Genomic DNA, 12,597 nt, shown 5'->3' with positions numbered 1-12,597 from the left:
CCTACTACTATCTCACACAAGTCGCATTAACCCATCCATGCCCTGGTAATGACCTACACTGCTGTGTTTCAAAGTGTGCAATACGAATGCTGTTTTTAATGGTTCGTGAGGCTACTGTGTCTCTTCTTGCAGTCACTATTGTCTTCTGGCGCCATTGGATGAATAGAACCATGCTTGGTCTCTGTGGAGTTCCTCAGTAATTTACATGGTCACAGGCTGTGTCTTCTTGTGTTGTACTTGATGTGTGAGTTAAAAGTTGCATTGCATATGAGCACTCTGTAATTAAATCGATAGGTATCGTAAGAAAGTACCACTGCAAGAGTAATGCAATTTGTGTTAGCAGTGAAGACAGTTTGGCCAAAATATTCGTTTGTTTTGAGAGTCTTGAAGACCTGCTACCTGCTCCAGTCAGAGTCATTTATCCCACACATTAGAGAAGTGTGTTTCATACGTATGCCTATAAGACACTAAACTCGGGATGTGAGAACATGGCGACAATAGCTGCCAACACGTCTTGCTGCCGCCTAGCGGCAGCTGTGTGAAACTGCTGCTGCTCTGGGTGGATGGTGCGAGAGCAAACGACTCTACGATCTAAGTTTTACACCCAAAACTGCCAAATCTACAGTTGACAGAGCTGCCACTTACTAAGAACGACACCTCGCAGTAATTAGTTCACAAATTAGCACTCGGCAGGCCTTGTGTTCCTCGCCAGAGCTGTGTAAACCTACGTCCAAGCCGAACCATGTTTGACGCGACGCCATAACTATATATACAATTTCAGAGGGCTCCTCGAATGTACTCGCTTCGGCGGTACATATACTAAAATTGGAACGATACAGAGAAGATTAGCATGGACCCTGCGCAAGGATGACACGCAAAATCGTGAAGCGTTCCACATTTTTTTTTCGCAATCTCACTCTCTCATGCCTCACATCAGCTGCTAATACCATCAGCCAACTACACAAGTTTCGCTTCATTTCTGCACCCACTTGTCACAAACTATGCTCTCCATTTACGCAGTTCTCCTCCACTTTCTTTCATTCACAACAGAACATGACAAAACTGGCAATAAACCTATCCCTTACATCACCAATGCACATCTAAAATGTCACTCTAATAACAAGTCAGCAAGCACACCAAAACCACAAGTACATGTCACTAGCACCCCTTCAACACAAATCACAGCCAGGCTAAGCCTAGCACAGGCAAAAGCCTCTTCTCTTCCTCAGTATCACACTCAGCTGTCACAGCATCTCTTGCTACTGTCTCAATCATGTCATTTCATAACACACACCTACTGCCACACACAACATTTGGAAACCTTACACCAACTTTACACAAGATAGCTGCATGTTCCAAATCTTTCTCACTCACATACTTTCACTTAGACTACTGCTTAAATACACTCTAGCGCTCTAAAATTAGCTTGCATTACCTAATATTTATTTTTCTCTAACGCCTACAAAGCTTCTGGTGCCTGTAAGCCACTATCACATACTGTCTGCACACAGACCCACAATATTTATCTTTATTCATCTTCATGGCTGCAGCTGATGCCATAATTGTTTGAGCAGCATAAACAAACATGTGAAGGAAGGTGTATCTTTCATGATTAAGTGTGCAAGCTACCCCTTTACAGGAAGTTTATTTAACATTATGTTTCAAGTAACTTTCCTAGTGGCCTTGCTATCCACCTGCAGCCTCATAATACAGACTGCAGGTGACACCTCATCAGGTTCTTAACTGAAGCATATCTGCCTGTGTAATAAGCCACTGCCCTTCACCTAAAAACCAACTATTACTGCAGATCTGTGGTGCATCAGCATGTCATGTACAAATTTCACTGGTGTGACCCACAAAGTATTTTCCCACATGTCTGGCAATCTGCCATTACATACAGTTACCTAAATAAATTCCAAAAGTGTCAGCCAATGAATACCACAACACTGAAGTGTTTAGACAGCAGACCAGTATGCTAATATTAACATATAGCATTTAGATGTGAGACTCTACTATTTTGACAGCACTTTGAATCCCATCAATGTGATACAAGTCGATGGTGTTCACAATTGCAGCTGATGCACCTCTCATCCTGTGTCTAGGAGAAAGATTGGACAAACTCTGCATGCAATATTCATCATGTTACATACACAGAAGCTCTACCACATAAGCAGATACAGAACCAGTCAAGACACAAAACACTAGCAAGCTTCAAGATTTCAGGAATAGACAACTACATCACAAACCAGTTTGTGTCACATGACACCAGTAGCTACTCAGTTATTAACTGCTTTCAAATACTAAATCTATCACTCTTTGTTCTGCACTAGCAATTCTTCCTGCAATAACAACATTCATCAACCTGGATTACAGATGATTGACATTTTACAAGAACATAACTACAGCTACTAACAAAATGCTAACCTGGTTTCTCTTACCACATGTCCCCTCGATATTTTAGGCTCATTCACACACCTCAATCACAGTGTTTCACTGTTGTCAAGTAGACCTGCCCTGTGTACACCTGGATCAACACAAATATATCACCTGGTATTGTACTGAAAACGGAACTATGTCCATCATTCCTACTACTATCTCACACAAGTCGCATTAACCCATCCATGCCCTGGTAATGACCTACACTGCTGTGTTTCAAAGTGTGCAATACGAATGCTGTTTTTAATGGTTCGTGAGGCTACTGTGTCTCTTCTTGCAGTCACTATTGTCTTCTGGCGCCATTGGATGAATAGAACCATGCTTGGTCTCTGTGGAGTTCCTCAGTAATTTACATGGTCACAGGCTGTGTCTTCTTGTGTTGTACTTGATGTGTGAGTTAAAAGTTGCATTGCATATGAGCACTCTGTAATTAAAGCGATAGGTATCGTAAGAAAGTACCACTGCAAGAGTAATGCAATTTGTGTTAGCAGTGAAGACAGTTTGGCCAAAATATTCGTTTGTTTTGAGAGTCTTGAAGACCTGCTACCTGCTCCAGTCAGAGTCATTTATCCCACACATTAGAGAAGTGTGTTTCATACGTATGCCTATAAGACACTAAACTCGGGATGTGAGAACATGGCGACAATAGCTGCCAACACGTCTTGCTGCCGCCTAGCGGCAGCTGTGTGAAACTGCTGCTGCTCTGGGTGGATGGTGCGAGAGCAAACGACTCTACGATCTAAGTTTTACACCCAAAACTGCCAAATCTACAGTTGACAGAGCTGCCACTTACTAAGAACGACACCTCGCAGTAATTAGTTCACAAATTAGCACTCGGCAGGCCTTGTGTTCCTCGCCAGAGCTGTGTAAACCTACGTCCAAGCCGAACCATGTTTGACGCGACGCCATAACTATATATACAATTTCAGAGGGCTCCTCGAATGTACTCGCTTCGGCGGTACATATACTAAAATTGGAACGATACAGAGAAGATTAGCATGGACCCTGCGCAAGGATGACACGCAAAATCGTGAAGCGTTCCACATTTTTTTTTCGCAATCTCACTCTCTCATGCCTCACATCAGCTGCTAATACCATCAGCCAACTACACAAGTTTCGCTTCATTTCTGCACCCACTTGTCACAAACTATGCTCTCCATTTACGCAGTTCTCCTCCACTTTCTTTCATTCACAACAGAACATGACAAAACTGGCAATAAACCTATCCCTTACATCACCAATGCACATCTAAAATGTCACTCTAATAACAAGTCAGCAAGCACACCAAAACCACAAGTACATGTCACTAGCACCCCTTCAACACAAATCACAGCCAGGCTAAGCCTAGCACAGGCAAAAGCCTCTTCTCTTCCTCAGTATCACACTCAGCTGTCACAGCATCTCTTGCTACTGTCTCAATCATGTCATTTCATAACACACACCTACTGCCACACACAACATTTGGAAACCTTACACCAACTTTACACAAGATAGCTGCATGTTCCAAATCTTTCTCACTCACATACTTTCACTTAGACTACTGCTTAAATACACTCTAGCGCTCTAAAATTAGCTTGCATTACCTAATATTTATTTTTCTCTAACGCCTACAAAGCTTCTGGTGCCTGTAAGCCACTATCACATACTGTCTGCACACAGACCCACAATATTTATCTTTATTCATCTTCATGGCTGCAGCTGATGCCATAATTGTTTGAGCAGCATAAACAAACATGTGAAGGAAGGTGTATCTTTCATGATTAAGTGTGCAAGCTACCCCTTTACAGGAAGTTTATTTAACATTATGTTTCAAGTAACTTTCCTAGTGGCCTTGCTATCCACCTGCAGCCTCATAATACAGACTGCAGGTGACACCTCATCAGGTTCTTAACTGAAGCATATCTGCCTGTGTAATAAGCCACTGCCCTTCACCTAAAAACCAACTATTACTGGAGATCTGTGGTGCATCAGCATGTCATGTACAAATTTCACTGGTGTGACCCACAAAGTATTTTCCCACATGTCTGGCAATCTGCCATTACATACAGTTACCTAAATAAATTCCAAAAGTGTCAGCCAATGAATACCACAACACTGAAGTGTTTAGACAGCAGACCAGTATGCTAATATTAACATATAGCATTTAGATGTGAGACTCTACTATTTTGACAGCACTTTGAATCCCATCAATGTGATACAAGTCGATGGTGTTCACAATTGCAGCTGATGCACCTCTCATCCTGTGTCTAGGAGAAAGATTGGACAAACTCTGCATGCAATATTCATCATGTTACATACACAGAAGCTCTACCACATAAGCAGATACAGAACCAGTCAAGACACAAAACACTAGCAAGCTTCAAGATTTCAGGAATAGACAACTACATCACAAACCAGTTTGTGTCACATGACACCAGTAGCTACTCAGTTATTAACTGCTTTCAAATACTAAATCTATCACTCTTTGTTCTGCACTAGCAATTCTTCCTGCAATAACAACATTCATCAACCTGGATTACAGATGATTGACATTTTACAAGAACATAACTACAGCTACTAACAAAATGCTAACCTGGTTTCTCTTACCACATGTCCCCTCGATATTTTAGGCTCATTCACACACCTCAATCACAGTGTTTCACTGTTGTCAAGTAGACCTGCCCTGTGTACACCTGGATCAACACAAATATATCACCTGGTATTGTACTGAAAACGGAACTATGTCCATCATTCCTACTACTATCTCACACAAGTCGCATTAACCCATCCATGCCCTGGTAATGACCTACACTGCTGTGTTTCAAAGTGTGCAATACGAATGCTGTTTTTAATGGTTCGTGAGGCTACTGTGTCTCTTCTTGCAGTCACTATTGTCTTCTGGCGCCATTGGATGAATAGAACCATGCTTGGTCTCTGTGGAGTTCCTCAGTAATTTACATGGTCACAGGCTGTGTCTTCTTGTGTTGTACTTGATGTGTGAGTTAAAAGTTGCATTGCATATGAGCACTCTGTAATTAAATCGATAGGTATCGTAAGAAAGTACCACTGCAAGAGTAATGCAATTTGTGTTAGCAGTGAAGACACTTTGGCCAAAATATTCGCTTGTTTTGAGAGTCTTGAAGACCTGCTACCTGCTCCAGTCAGAGTCATTTATCCCACACATTAGAGAAGTGTGTTTCATACGTATGCCTATAAGACACTAAACTCGGGATGTGAGAACATGGCGACAATAGCTGCCAACACATCTTGCTGCCGCCTAGCGGCAGCTGTGTGAAACTGCTGCTGCTCTGGGTGGATGGTGCGAGAGCAAACGACTCTACGATCTAAGTTTTACACCCAAAACTGCCAAATCTACAGTTGACAGAGCTGCCACTTACTAAGAACGACACCTCGCAGTAATTAGTTCACAAAATAGCACTCGGCAGGCCTTGTGTTCCTCGCCAGAGCTGTGTAAACCTACGTCCAAGCCGAACCATGTTTGACGCGACGCCATAACTATATATACAATTTCAGAGGGCTCCTCGAATGTACTCGCTTCGGCGGTACATATACTAAAATTGGAACGATACAGAGAAGATTAGCATGGCCCCTGCGCAAGGATGACACGCAAAATCGTGAAGCGTTCCACATTTTTTTTCGCAATCTCACTCTCTCATGCCTCACATCAGCTGCTAATACCATCAGCCAACTACACAAGTTTCGCTTCATATCTGCACCCACTTGTCACAAACTATGCTCTCCATTTACGCAGTTCTCCTCCACTTTCTTTCATTCACAACAGAACATGACAAAACTGGCAATAAACCTATCCCTTACATCACCAATGCACATCTAAAATGTCACTCTAATAACAAGTCAGCAAGCACACCAAAACCACAAGTACATGTCACTAGCACCCCTTCAACACAAATCACAGCCAGGCTAAGCCTAGCACAGGCAAAAGCCTCTTCTCTTCCTCAGTATCACACTCAGCTGTCACAGCATCTCTTGCTACTGTCTCAATCATGTCATTTCATAACACACACCTACTGCCACACACAACATTTGGAAACCTTACACCAACTTTACACAAGATAGCTGCATGTTCCAAATCTTTCTCACTCACATACTTTCACTTAGACTACTGCTTAAATACACTCTAGCGCTCTAAAATTAGCTTGCATTACCTAATATTTATTTTTCTCTAACGCCTACAAAGCTTCTGGTGCCTGTAAGCCACTATCACATACTGTCTGCACACAGACCCACAATATTTATCTTTATTCATCTTCATGGCTGCAGCTGATGCCATAATTGTTTGAGCAGCATAAACAAACATGTGAAGGAAGGTGTATCTTTCATGATTAAGTGTGCAAGCTACCCCTTTACAGGAAGTTTATTTAACATTATGTTTCAAGTAACTTTCCTAGTGGCCTTGCTATCCAGCTGCAGCCTCATAATACAGACTGCAGGTGACACCTCATCAGGTTCTTAACTGAAGCATATCTGCCTGTGTAATAAGCCACTGCCCTTCACCTAAAAACCAACTATTACTGCAGATCTGTGGTGCATCAGCATGTCATGTACAAATTTCACTGGTGTGACCCACAAAGTATTATCCACATGTCTGGCAATCTGCCATTACATACAGTTACCTAAATAAATTCCAAAAGTGTCAGCCAATGAATACCACAACACTGAAGTGTTTAGACAGCAGACCAGTATGCTAATATTAACATATAGCATTTAGATGTGAGACTCTACTATTTTGACAGCACTTTGAATCCCATCAATGTGATACAAGTCGATGGTGTTCACAATTGCAGCTGATGCACCTCTCATCCTGTGTCTAGGAGAAAGATTGGACAAACTCTGCATGCAATATTCATCATGTTACATACACAGAAGCTCTACCACATAAGCAGATACAGAACCAGTCAAGACACAAAACACTAGCAAGCTTCAAGATTTCAGGAATAGACAACTACATCACAAACCAGTTTGTGTCACATGACACCAGTAGCTACTCAGTTATTAACTGCTTTCAAATACTAAATCTATCACTCTTTGTTCTGCACTAGCAATTCTTCCTGCAATAACAACATTCACCAACCTGGATTACAGATGATTGACATTTTACAAGAACATAACTACAGCTACTAACAAAATGCTAACCTGGTTTCTCTTACCACATGTCCCCTCGATATTTTAGGCTCATTCACATACCTCAATCACAGTGTTTCACTGTTGTCAAGTAGACCTGCCCTGTGTACACCTGGATCAACACAAATATATCACCTGGTATTGTACTGAAAACGGAACTATGTCCATCATTCCTACTACTATCTCACACAAGTCGCATTAACCCATCCATGCCCTGGTAATGACCTACACTGCTGTGTTTCAAAGTGTGCAATACGAATGCTGTTTTTAATGGTTCGTGAGGCTACTGTGTCTCTTCTTGCAGTCACTATTGTCTTCTGGCGCCATTGGATGAATAGAACCATGCTTGGTCTCTGTGGAGTTCCTCAGTAATTTACATGGTCACAGGCTGTGTCTTCTTGTGTTGTACTTGATGTGTGAGTTAAAAGTTGCATTGCATATGAGCACTCTGTAATTAAATCGATAGGTATCGTAAGAAAGTACCACTGCAAGAGTAATGCAATTTGTGTTAGCAGTGAAGACAGTTTGGCCAAAATATTCGCTTGTTTTGAGAGTCTTGAAGACCTGCTACCTGCTCCAGTCAGAGTCATTTATCCCACACATTAGAGAAGTGTGTTTCATACGTATGCCTATAAGACACTAAACTCGGGATGTGAGAACATGGCGACAGTAGCTGCCAACACGTCTTGCTGCCGCCTAGCGGCAGCTGTGTGAAACTGCTGCTGCTCTGGGTGGATGGTGCGAGAGCAAACGACTCTACGATCTAAGTTTTACACCCAAAACTGCCAAATCTACAGTTGACAGAGCTGCCACTTACTAAGAACGACACCTCGCAGTAATTAGTTCACAAATTAGCACTCGGCAGGCCTTGTGTTCCTGGCCAGAGCTATGTAAACCTACGTCCAAGCCGAACCATGTTTGACGCGACGCCATAACTATATATACAATTTCAGAGGGCTCCTCGAATGTACTCGCTTCGGCGGTATATATACTAAAATTGGAACGATACAGAGAAGATTAGCATGGCCCCTGCGCAAGGATGACACGCAAAATCGTGAAGCGTTCCACATTTTTTTTCGCAATCTCACTCTCTCATGCCTCACATCAGCTGCTAATACCATCAGCCAACTACACAAGTTTCGCTTCATATCTGCACCCACTTGTCACAAACTATGCTCTCCATTTACGCAGTTCTCCTCCACTTTCTTTCATTCACAACAGAACATGACAAAACTGGCAATAAACCTATCCCTTACATCACCAATGCACATCTAAAATGTCACTCTAATAACAAGTCAGCAAGCACACCAAAACCACAAGTACATGTCACTAGCACCCCTTCAACACAAATCACAGCCAGGCTAAGCCTAGCACAGGCAAAAGCCTCTTCTCTTCCTCAGTATCACACTCAGCTGTCACAGCATCTCTTGCTACTGTCTCAATCATGTCATTTCATAACACACACCTACTGCCACACACAACATTTGGAAACCTTACACCAACTTTACACAAGATAGCTGCATGTTCCAAATCTTTCTCACTCACATACTTTCACTTAGACTACTGCTTAAATACACTCTAGCGCTCTAAAATTAGCTTGCATTACCTAATATTTATTTTTCTCTAACGCCTACAAAGCTTCTGGTGCCTGTAAGCCACTATCACATACTGTCTGCACACAGACCCACAATATTTATCTTTATTCATCTTCATGGCTGCAGCTGATGCCATAATTGTTTGAGCAGCATAAACAAACATGTGAAGGAAGGTGTATCTTTCATGATTAAGTGTGCAAGCTACCCCTTTACAGGAAGTTTATTTAACATTATGTTTCAAGTAACTTTCCTAGTGGCCTTGCTATCCAGCTGCAGCCTCATAATACAGACTGCAGGTGACACCTCATCAGGTTCTTAACTGAAGCATATCTGCCTGTGTAATAAGCCACTGCCCTTCACCTAAAAACCAACTATTACTGCAGATCTGTGGTGCATCAGCATGTCATGTACAAATTTCACTGGTGTGACCCACAAAGTATTATCCACATGTCTGGCAATCTGCCATTACATACAGTTACCTAAATAAATTCCAAAAGTGTCAGCCAATGAATACCACAACACTGAAGTGTTTAGACAGCAGACCAGTATGCTAATATTAACATATAGCATTTAGATGTGAGACTCTACTATTTTGACAGCACTTTGAATCCCATCAATGTGATACAAGTCGATGGTGTTCACAATTGCAGCTGATGCACCTCTCATCCTGTGTCTAGGAGAAAGATTGGACAAACTCTGCATGCAATATTCATCATGTTACATACACAGAAGCTCTACCACATAAGCAGATACAGAACCAGTCAAGACACAAAACACTAGCAAGCTTCAAGATTTCAGGAATAGACAACTACATCACAAACCAGTTTGTGTCACATGACACCAGTAGCTACTCAGTTATTAACTGCTTTCAAATACTAAATCTATCACTCTTTGTTCTGCACTAGCAATTCTTCCTGCAATAACAACATTCACCAACCTGGATTACAGATGATTGACATTTTACAAGAACATAACTACAGCTACTAACAAAATGCTAACCTGGTTTCTCTTACCACATGTCCCCTCGATATTTTAGGCTCATTCACATACCTCAATCACAGTGTTTCACTGTTGTCAAGTAGACCTGCCCTGTGTACACCTGGATCAACACAAATATATCACCTGGTATTGTACTGAAAACGGAACTATGTCCATCATTCCTACTACTATCTCACACAAGTCGCATTAACCCATCCATGCCCTGGTAATGACCTACACTGCTGTGTTTCAAAGTGTGCAATACGAATGCTGTTTTTAATGGTTCGTGAGGCTACTGTGTCTCTTCTTGCAGTCACTATTGTCTTCTGGCGCCATTGGATGAATAGAACCATGCTTGGTCTCTGTGGAGTTCCTCAGTAATTTACATGGTCACAGGCTGTGTCTTCTTGTGTTGTACTTGATGTGTGAGTTAAAAGTTGCATTGCATATGAGCACTCTGTAATTAAATCGATAGGTATCGTAAGAAAGTACCACTGCAAGAGTAATGCAATTTGTGTTAGCAGTGAAGACACTTTGGCCAAAATATTCGCTTGTTTTGAGAGTCTTGAAGACCTGCTACCTGCTCCAGTCAGAGTCATTTATCCCACACATTAGAGAAGTGTGTTTCATACGTATGCCTATAAGACACTAAACTCGGGATGTGAGAACATGGCGACAGTAGCTGCCAACACGTCTTGCTGCCGCCTAGCGGCAGCTGTGTGAAACTGCTGCTGCTCTGGGTGGATGGTGCGAGAGCAAACGACTCTACGATCTAAGTTTTACACCCAAAACTGCCAAATCTACAGTTGACAGAGCTGCCACTTACTAAGAACGACACCTCGCAGTAATTAGTTCACAAATTAGCACTCGGCAGGCCTTGTGTTCCTGGCCAGAGCTATGTAAACCTACGTCCAAGCCGAACCATGCTTGACGCGACGCCATAACTATATATACAATTTCAGAGGGCACCTCGAATGTACTCGCTTCGGCGGTATATATACTAAAATTGGAACGATACAGAGAAGATTAGCATGGCCCCTGCGCAAGTATGACACGCAAAATCGTGAAGCGTTCCACATTTTTTTTCGCAATCTCACTCTCTCATGCCTCACATCAGCTGCTAATACCATCAGCCAACTACACATGTTTCGCTTCATATCTGCACCCACTTGTCACAAACTATGCTCTCCATTTACGCAGTTCTCCTCCACTTTCTTTCATTCACAACAGAACATGACAAAACTGGCAATAAACCTATCCCTTACATCACCAATGCACATCTAAAATGTCACTCTAATAACAAGTCAGCAAGCACACCAAAACCACAAGTACATGTCACTAGCACCCCTTCAACACAAATCACAGCCAGGCTAAGCCTAGCACAGGCAAAAGCCTCTTCTCTTCCTCAGTATCACACTCAGCTGTCACAGCATCTCTTCCTACTGTCTCAATCATGTCATTTCATAACACACACCTACTGCCACACACAACATTTGGAAACCTTACACCAACTTTACACAAGATAGCTGCATGTTCCAAATCTTTCTCACTCACATACTTTCACTTAGACTACTGCTTAAATACACTCTAGCGCTCTAAAATTAGCTTGCATTACCTAATATTTATTTTTCTCTAACGCCTACAAAGCTTCTGGTGCCTGTAAGCCACTATCACATACTGTCTGCACACAGACCCACAATATTTATCTTTATTCATCTTCATGGCTGCAGCTGATGCCATAATTGTTTGAGCAGCATAAACAAACATGTGAAGGAAGGTGTATCTTTCATGATTAAGTGTGCAAGCTACCCCTTTACAGGAAGTTTATTTAACATTATGTTTCAAGTAACTTTCCTAGTGGCCTTGCTATCCAGCTGCAGCCTCATAATACAGACTGCAGGTGACACCTCATCAGGTTCTTAACTGAAGCATATCTGCCTGTGTAATAAGCCACTGCCCTTCACCTAAAAACCAACTATTACTGCAGATCTGTGGTGCATCGGCATGTCATGTACAAATTTCACTGGTGTGACCCACAAAGTATTTTCCCACATGTCTGGCAATCTGCCATTACATACAGTTACCTAAATAAATTCCAAAAGTGTCAGCCAATGAATACCACAACACTGAAGTGTTTAGACAGCAGACCAGTATGCTAATATTAACATATAGCATTTAGATGTGAGACTCTACTATTTTGACAGCACTTTGAATCCCATCAATGTGATACAAGTCGATGGTGTTCACAATTGCAGCTGATGCACCTCTCATCCTGTGTCTAGGAGAAAGATTGGACAAACTCTGCATGCAATATTCATCATGTTACATACACAGAAGCTCTACCACATAAGCAGATACAGAACCAGTCAAGACACAAAACACTAGCAAGCTTCAAGATTTCAGGAATAGACAACTACATCACAAACCAGTTTGTGTCACATGACAC

At 42.0% G+C, this 12,597-nt stretch overlaps 5 non-coding genes across 5 annotated transcripts; all 5 read left to right on the top strand.

The window, feature by feature from the left end:
* Positions 1–795: 795 nt before the first annotated feature.
* LOC126279679 (U6 spliceosomal RNA) lies at positions 796–902 on the top strand. The gene has a single exon (XR_007551144.1). It is a non-coding gene; the product is annotated as a U6 spliceosomal RNA (small nuclear RNA).
* A 2,477-nt stretch (positions 903–3,379) lies between these two features.
* On the top strand, positions 3,380–3,486 carry LOC126279678 (U6 spliceosomal RNA). Its single transcript, XR_007551143.1, has one exon. It is a non-coding gene; the product is annotated as a U6 spliceosomal RNA (small nuclear RNA).
* A 2,477-nt stretch (positions 3,487–5,963) lies between these two features.
* Positions 5,964–6,070, top strand: LOC126279456 (U6 spliceosomal RNA). Its single transcript, XR_007550936.1, has one exon. It is a non-coding gene; the product is annotated as a U6 spliceosomal RNA (small nuclear RNA).
* Positions 6,071–8,545: 2,475 nt separating this feature from the next.
* LOC126279661 (U6 spliceosomal RNA) lies at positions 8,546–8,652 on the top strand. The gene has a single exon (XR_007551128.1). It is a non-coding gene; the product is annotated as a U6 spliceosomal RNA (small nuclear RNA).
* Positions 8,653–11,127: 2,475 nt separating this feature from the next.
* On the top strand, positions 11,128–11,234 carry LOC126279716 (U6 spliceosomal RNA). Its single transcript, XR_007551180.1, has one exon. It is a non-coding gene; the product is annotated as a U6 spliceosomal RNA (small nuclear RNA).
* The last annotated feature ends 1,363 nt before the right edge of the window (positions 11,235–12,597 follow it).

Source organism: Schistocerca gregaria, chromosome 6 (assembly GCF_023897955.1).
Source record: "Schistocerca gregaria isolate iqSchGreg1 chromosome 6, iqSchGreg1.2, whole genome shotgun sequence".
NCBI lineage: Eukaryota > Metazoa > Arthropoda > Insecta > Orthoptera > Acrididae > Schistocerca > Schistocerca gregaria.
This window is presented reverse-complemented; position numbering and strand designations above follow the sequence as displayed.